This window comes from Chenopodium album, chromosome 16 (genome assembly GCF_948465745.1).
Source record: "Chenopodium album chromosome 16, dcCheAlbu1.1, whole genome shotgun sequence".
In the NCBI taxonomy this organism is placed as follows: Eukaryota; Viridiplantae; Streptophyta; class Magnoliopsida; order Caryophyllales; family Amaranthaceae; genus Chenopodium; species Chenopodium album.
Genome location: NC_137849.1, coordinates 1,075,772 through 1,084,436, shown reverse-complemented (window position 1 = coordinate 1,084,436; position 8,665 = coordinate 1,075,772).

Below are 8,665 nucleotides of genomic sequence, written 5' to 3'. Positions count from 1 at the left end.
AACTAACTTTTTATTAAAATTGGACCCTACACTAGCTGATTTATTTATAAATATACCATATATGACTAGAAAATAGACCCCATAATAGTTTATTTATTCACAAATATGCCATGATAATTAGGCAATATTGTAGATTTATTTACAATTTTGTTATTTGATAAACGAATTTTGTTTATCAAGGAGATAAAATGGGACCTACTCATACACTTGTGCGCCAATTAGAAGACTATATTTCACAAGTTTGGTTTTCCTTTCGAGGACTAGATTTAGGGTTTTTTTATGAAAATTTCATCATACACCCAGGTGTACCATGACCATAGTACACCTGGTCAAAATACATGAGTTATAAAAACGCAGAAAGAACACTGTATACAGATACAAAGTACACGAGCAAAAAAAAAAAAAAAAAAAAAAAAAATCAGAAGATTCTCCTCTTGATTTAAAAGATTGATTTGTTATTTTTATTTCTTGATTCATTATTTTCCATATTACTTTTGATAAACAAAATTTCATTTTTATTGTAAAGAGAAAGAAATTGGGTTTGTAGAGAGAGACTAAAGGTGGGCACGGGCCGTGCCGGCACGCGGGCGGCACGGGCCCGGCCCGGCACGGCGGCCCACCTGTGGGCCGTGGGCCGTGTCGTGAACAAAATTTCTGGGACGGGCACGGGCACGGCCCGTGGCACGGCGGGCGGCACGGTGGCCGGCACAACGGCCGGCACGCTGGCACGACCCGCCGGCACGGCCCGTGGCACGGCCCGGCACGAAGCCAGGCACGGCACGGCCCGTGCCTTGAACTAGCCGTTGGAAAATAGCCGTTTATGGCCGTTTTCCAACAGCTATAAACGGCCATATTTTCCTCCAATTTCCACCCAATTTCCCACCCAAATCCCCTATAAATACCTCATATTTTCCTCCAAAATTTTCACAATTCATTAACTCATCTCTTCTCTCTTATTCTCTAATTTTCTTACTCCCAAATTCTCAATTCTCAAATTCGTACAAATCATACAATCTTCCTCTCTTTTGTGAAAAGAAAAAAAAAATCCTACTCTCTTATAAATTTTACATTTTTACTATTATTAGTCTACTACCAAAAAAAAAAAAAAAAAAAAATTGTTATATTTACATTCGGGAAATTAAAATTTCGGGAAATTATAAGTTCGAGAAATTATAAATTTGGGAAAGCATTGAAGCGTCATTGTAAGATCTAACTCAACTTTATTTTAATTTGTTATTGTTATTGTTATTATTATTGTTATTATTATTATTATTATTATTATTATTATTATTATTATTATTATTATTATTATTATTGTATACGTGGAACTACTTAATTATATAAAAACTACTTTCTATTTTAATTGTGGGTTATTTGGATTGTTGAAATCTGTCTAAGGCGGGATTTGGGCTCTGGACAACGTCGCTCCTAACCTCTCCTACCTGGGATCTCATTGATCCAAGTAATCTATTATTATTATAATTATTTTTGAAAATTTAATTTATATAAAAACTACTTACTAATTAATTCTCATTGATCTCATTGTTGTTAATTGTTACTTTGTTATTGTTAGTTGTGTTATTATTATTAATTAATCATGGCATCAAACCAGAACGTTTCCTCCTCCTCTAGAAAAGCCAAGTCAAAACGTAGGGAATCACCAAACCCAAACACTTCAATGTCTATGCCCCCCCCCCTAACATGCCCTTTCCCTCTTCTAACATGCCCTTTCCAAACACTTCCACCCCTTTCTTTCATCCCCAAAACACGGGAGGGCAAGAACAAATGGATGATATGGCTCCTTGGACCCAATTTCAACAAACCCAATTTCAACAAACCCAATTTCAACAATATGAATTTCCTTTTCCTCCTCCTCCTCCTCCTTCCCAAGGTAGCCAAACACAAGCCACCGGGTCGAGTGAACCATCCACCCAAAATCCTAACATATTAGAGTGGTGTACCGAAGAGGATTTTGCTCAAACCAAAAGAAAGAGTGAATGTTGGGCACATTATCAATTAAGTAAAGATGGAAAAAAATGCAAGTGTCGGACTTGTGGTAAAATTTTTTCGGCCGATACCAAGGGAGGGACGGGACACCTTACTAGACATACAAAAAAATGTGGTGGACCATCTAGTGATCCAACCCAACCTAAAATTTCTCAATTCCATCCACAAGGTTTCATTTACAATTACGAGAGAGATAGGGATGAACTTGGGAGAATGATTGTACATGCAGAACAACCTTTTCTTTTCGCCGAAAATGATGCCTTCAACAACTATATTAACTGAGCACTACAACCAAAACACAAAAAAATCTCCCGAAAAACCGTTCGATCTGCTGCCATGAAGACTTATCTAGAGTACAAATTGAAATTAGTAAATGAATTAGCTAATCTTCCTAGTAGAGTTTCTTTAACCGCCGATGCATGGGATGGTGGGTACGGACTTCACTATTTATGTGTTACTTGTCATTGGTTAGATAATGAGTGGATGTTACAAAAACGCATCATTCATTTCAAAATGCTTGAATACCCTCATACCGGTCTTAACATTTCACATCATTTAATGGAAGCTATTGATGCATATAGTCTTAGGGATAAAATCATGTCTATGACTTTCGATAATGCAACTTCTATGACATATAGTGCGAATTTGGTCAAATCCCAATTGAACGATGTTATATTAGATGGAGATGCACTTCATGTTAGATGCATTTGTCATGTTCTTAACTTGTGTGTGAAGGATGGAACACAAGCAATTGGTCCATTTTATCACAAAATAAGGAATGCTATTTGCACTATTAATAGCTCTAACATGAGATATCAAGAATGGAAAGGTTTTTGCAGGCAACAACGGATAAAAACCATAAAAATAGCACCGGATTGTCCAACTAGGTGGAACTCCACCTATGAAATGTTGAGTCGGGCAATCGAGTACAAGGTTCATTTAACACTTTTTTATAATATGAAATTTCCACAAAATGCTTTACTTGAAGATGATTGGGCTAATTGTGAAAAATATATGCAGTTTTTACAATTACTATATGGTATGACACATTGTTTTTCTTTTGTATATAATCCTTGTGCTCATTCTTTTCTTAGCAATGCATGTTTACTTGCACAACTTTTTGCGGAACACCGATCAGAACATGTTTATCGTGGATATCTTCCATCCATGGAGGATAAATGGCGTAAATATTACACCGATATTCCTATGATTTATATTTTTGCTTCTATTTTAGATCCTAGACAAAAATATGATGGCACCTTTTTATTAATTGATATTTATTATAGTAACATGAATTTTGAAGATGATGTTGAAACTTTTAAGAATAAGGTGACGGATGAGTTTTTTAATTTATATAATGTTTATGAAAGTAAATATGGAACCGTGTCTCGATTTGCCCCTTCTCAAACATCCAAAAATGTAAGTAAACGGGCCAAAGGTTTATTTGCACAAGCTGCTAACTTGATGTCTAAGTATTCAGGTACAGAATCATCATCATCTAGGAGAACACAAAGCGATGTTTCGGAGTTGCAAATGTACTTAAGTTACGACTTCATGAAAGGCATGGACGATGAAGAGAAGTTTGGCCTCGACATCCTCGATTAGTGGAAATCACAAGCCGTGAAACATCCAATTTTGTCGGCAATGGCTCGTGATATTTTTGCTATCCAAGTCTCCTCCGTTGCTTCCGAAAGAGCTTTTAGTGCGTCGGGAAGAGTTCTAGACGATAGAAGAACAAGACTAAAACCCGAAACACTTGAAATGTGTGTTTGCTTCAAGGATTGGTTGGATGCCGAAACTCGTTCTCAAGATCGTACTTATGCACAAAACGACGACGATGAAGGAACGTCGACTTCTTTTAGTTCTCATACTTCTCAATCCACTCAATTGGCGGATGACCTTGAACCTCTAGGAGACGAAGATGAAGACGAAGGCGAAGACGAAGACGACCAATAATAATTACATGATTACATATTTACATTATACACTATTGTATTCTTTTTGTATTATCGAACTTCGTATTCCGTATAATAAATGAAGTTATTCAATATTCATACACTATTGTACGATTTTTAATTATCATTACTTATTTTGTAATTTTGTATTATTGAATTATCGTACATTCGTACCGGCTACCGTCATATAATAAAATAAGTTATTCTTCAATTTTTTGTGTTTTCGGATTATCGCACTAGTATTTTTTTTTATTATATGCATTTTTGTTTTTAATTCGTTTTTTTTAACATTTATTTTTTTTTTTAAAAAAAAAAAAAAATTAAGGTAGGCACGGTTTGGCCCGCGGCCCGGCACGGCATGGCCCGCTAGGCACGTGGGCCGTGCCGTGCCGTGGGCTGGGGTGTGCCAATTTCAGGCACGGCACGGCACGGCCAGGCACGGCCCGTGCCCATGTTTAAGAGAGACTATGGTAAATTTTGAATTTCAAAGTGATTTAATGTTATTTCGGAGTTGATTTTATCGTTTTGATGAATCATTTTTCTCTATTTTTTTTTAAAACTCATGATGTAAAAGTCAACACCGAAACTCCGGCGTTGACACACAGAAAACTCACCCGAGTACCCCTAAAAATAGAATACAGTTTAAAAGGTCTTTTTTTCAGTCCTTTTACAAAAGTTGACTAATTAAAAGGTTCCTTTTCACAAATTTCTCAAAATAAAATGTTATTAGGATTGGATGACACATTATATTGTTCTATGTAATACCACACATATTTCATTAACCCTAAAGTCCTAACATTATTTTTCTATGTTCTCGTCTATCTTCTCCCTTCCACTCCTATTTTTCCTGTCCATCCCTCTTGGAAAATAAAATTTTCGTAAATGCTCTTTGGCACCATAAACCGAGTCTTGTTATGTCAAATTGTGCAGCGAAACAAATCAAAGTAATACGAACAGAGCAAAATCAAACAAACAGGAAGAACAACACACCAGGATTTTCTGCCATCATTGTTGCATCCGTAGAAGCTCAGCTCAGGGCCTAAAACTAAGAAACCATTAATGAAGAAGATGAAGTTTTACAGAGAGAAAAACTGAGAACCAAAACTGTGTAAAATTGAATGAATGAGAAAAATACAACTTGCATAGCTAATTAATACATTAGCTAGCTTTCTTTATTTCAGCTGCTGACGTGGAGAAAGTTGTTATAACAACTTTTAATACCCTGTGATGAGGTGTACTCAACATGTTAAATATATAAGACCATTTTCATCCGTACTTAGTGGCGTTAATTAATGAATCTTACTATGATTGTATATGATTTGGGGTGACTAAACACGTATAAGTGTATAACCAATTGTGTACGCAAAAGTTACTTCCCCGTATACTTCGTAATAGTCAAAGTAGTACAATAGTACTCCATAAATATAATGAAAATTTTAGACAAAATCAGATGAACCAAACAAAGGCTTAGGGTCTGTTCTCTTCAGTTCAGTTCAATTCCGTTCCTAATTTCCTTCTCTCATAAACAATTCATTTCAGCTCCAATCAGTTCAATTCAGCTCAGTAAATCAGAACAGAGCCTTAATAAGTTATTATCATAACATCAAATTATACACGAATGTCATTACTCATTACAAAATTCAATAAGAATGGCATACATATATGGATACTAATTAATTATTGTAATTAATATAATAACCTGTGTGAATACATTGGCAGCATAATACAGTAGAGAATAAATAGTAATAACAGGAAAAAAGTAATGATTAACTGTAACAAAACTTTGAATCTGCTGCCTTTAACGGTTGTACTTAAATCAGCATCAAAAGAGCTCAAACACGGCTTAAATGGAAAACAAGCCATAGGTCGACTACCTAGCTCATAATCAAGACGACCATTTAACTCGGCGATCTTGTCTAGTGCACCATTGCGTAGATCATAGGCAAAGACTAAACAATGGTTAACAAGAACGTACATGACCGGAACATCTGGATGGCAAGCGAGTGGCCTTACAACATCACCCGCGACAAAAGAAGAGTTAACCAATTCAGGGCTATTGCTAGATTGTAGCAATGGAACCCAAGACCACGCGTTAGCTTGTGTTGTTGGGCTATAATCATCAAGATTATGCTTCCAAATAAATAGTCCAGTCGCGCTATAATAAGAGAGGTGAAGGGTTCCCGCCCAATCCCATAATTTCGTGTTGTTGTACGCCCCATGCACAAGTTGAGGTAAGGGAAACGTATACTGATTAATACTTTCACCTCTAAATGTAATTGCAAATCCGCAATTCTTGTTGGTTAGTACACATAGATAAATTGAATCCAAACCATCAACTAAGGCAACATAGTTCCTTTCATCCCAACTTGAGTGTAGCACAATTTCATTACCCAACACCAAATTAAATTTTTTCCACGACATAGTTGTAGAACGGTAGACCTCTATGAGTTTTGAAATACGAAAAAAACTAACAAAAATGAAGTCGCATTTGGTAATAAGAGGGGTAGGAAATCTAAAAATCATACTCGTTGCATGTTTGAGAAGAGGATTCGAACTACAAGGCACGTCGAACATTTTCTTAATTAGTAACCGGATTATAAACTCGACAAGTACTCATATAATAGCCTGAAAAGATTAATAGACCTTTGTGCATTTTATAGAAATAATTTGGTTTAACTGGTAACAAATTGAACGATAAATTTGCCAACAACCCCTTACCATAACCACTTTTAACCATAAAATTTTCACCCCACCTACCTTTTTTCTCACATATCTTCCCGGTTTTCAAACAAATGTAGCATATACTTCTTCTTGGTTTACGAATATTGTAGAATTGGAGTAAAAGACCACAAAGAGGAACTAAGTGGGGATTAGTCACAATATTGTTCCTCAAATTATTGATAGTATCCCTCCAATTTTTACACACTAATTGACATATTATTAGAGATTTAAGGGGTAGTCTTGAAAAAATCTCTAACCAAACGTCCTCAAATATTGTGACAACTACGTGGTCCTTTTGTGACCTACCTTCAAAAAGACGGGTCATCATACAAATTATTACTTCTTTTGTCTCAATTTTTTTGCTACTAATAATTGTAACTTGAACTAGACACGTGACAATAGAATTTGAGAGGATAAATTTGATAACGTGGGCTCGGTTATATGAAAGAGACGATGTAACTAACCTTGTCTTCCAATGGCTGATTCTTGCCTCTTGCTACACTTCTGCACGTTAAAAGACTAGAATTTTCACAAGTAGGTTTTGGTTTTCCCTTCGAGGACTAGATTTAGGGGTTTTTTTTTTTTAATGAGAAGAATTTTATTTTTTGTTAATTTTATCGTAGGGTTTTTAATATTTTTTGATTAATACTGTACCACTGTAGCTTTAATTTAAGCCTAATGCATGCCTTTTAACTTTTTATTTTTATAAATAAGATGTTTATCCTAAATAAAGGATTTTTTTTATTTGTTAGTAGAATGAATCCAATATTTATCGTAAATAATACAGAATTATCTTTATTGACGTTTTAAAACAAAAATATCTTCAACTCTGTTCAGATAATAATTCAAAATATAAATCTCCAACTCTATTCATAAAAAAATTGTAAAATGTGATATCTTAAATAATATTAAAATGTATCCAACGAGTTCCACCACTAGGATTATACACTGGTCTAAGATTAGATCAAAAATTTAAAATCCAAGACCCCGATACAATATATACATGGTTCCCATAAAACTCACTCTATGTTTACCTTCTGTTTAAAACAAAAGTACACACATACATGGTTCCCATTAAAACTCAAAAAAAAAACACAAAAACGGAGGTAGTATTAACAAAGGCAGACAAATGACAATATATACAAATTAAAATCCAACTTATTAGATGTGATGGTCCTATGATATTGCAACACTTTAAGGTTACTAATAGTATTTCAAATAGTATACCGAGCAGCCAATACATAGTAACATTGAAAGCGCTAGAATGATGCCTATCAAAAGTCCGAATCTGTCGCAAACCTTGTATCTGCCTTCTAAAGTTGTACTTAACTCAGCATCGAAATAGCTCAAACACGGCTTAAATGGGAAACAAACTACAATTCTATACCTATCACCCTCTTCATCAAAGCGTTCATTTAACTCGACGATCTTGTCTAGTGCACCATTGCTTAGGTCATAGGCAAAGATGGAAGAATGGTTAGCGAGTGGCCTTACAACATGACCCGCGACAAGTGAAGATTTGAACAAGTCAGGGCTATTGTTATATTGTAGCAATGGAACCCAAGACCATGTGTTAGCTTGTGTTGTTGAACCATGATCATCAAGATGATGCTTCCAAATGAATAGTGTTGGAAGTTCTTGATATAAAACAAGAGTGTTGGGAAAAATAAGAGAGAGAGAGAAAAACAAATGAAAGGGGAAAAGTCCCACATTGATTGGGGAGGAAGGTTTTTCCTTGTTTTTATAATGTAGTGCTTTAGCACTACTTAGTTGAGTGAGTTGGAGGTGTGTGTTACTCCACACGCGCGCGCCGGGCCGGACTCGGGCCTTGGGGTCTTGGGGAATGTGATGCGCGGGCGTGAGACCTTGTTATCTTTTTGGAGAAATTTTATTTCCCTTTTCTTTGTTAAACAGAATATTCCTTTTTGTCTGTTGGGATTATTCTTTCATTAATTCCTTGGTTGTTGACTGGCCAAATTAAT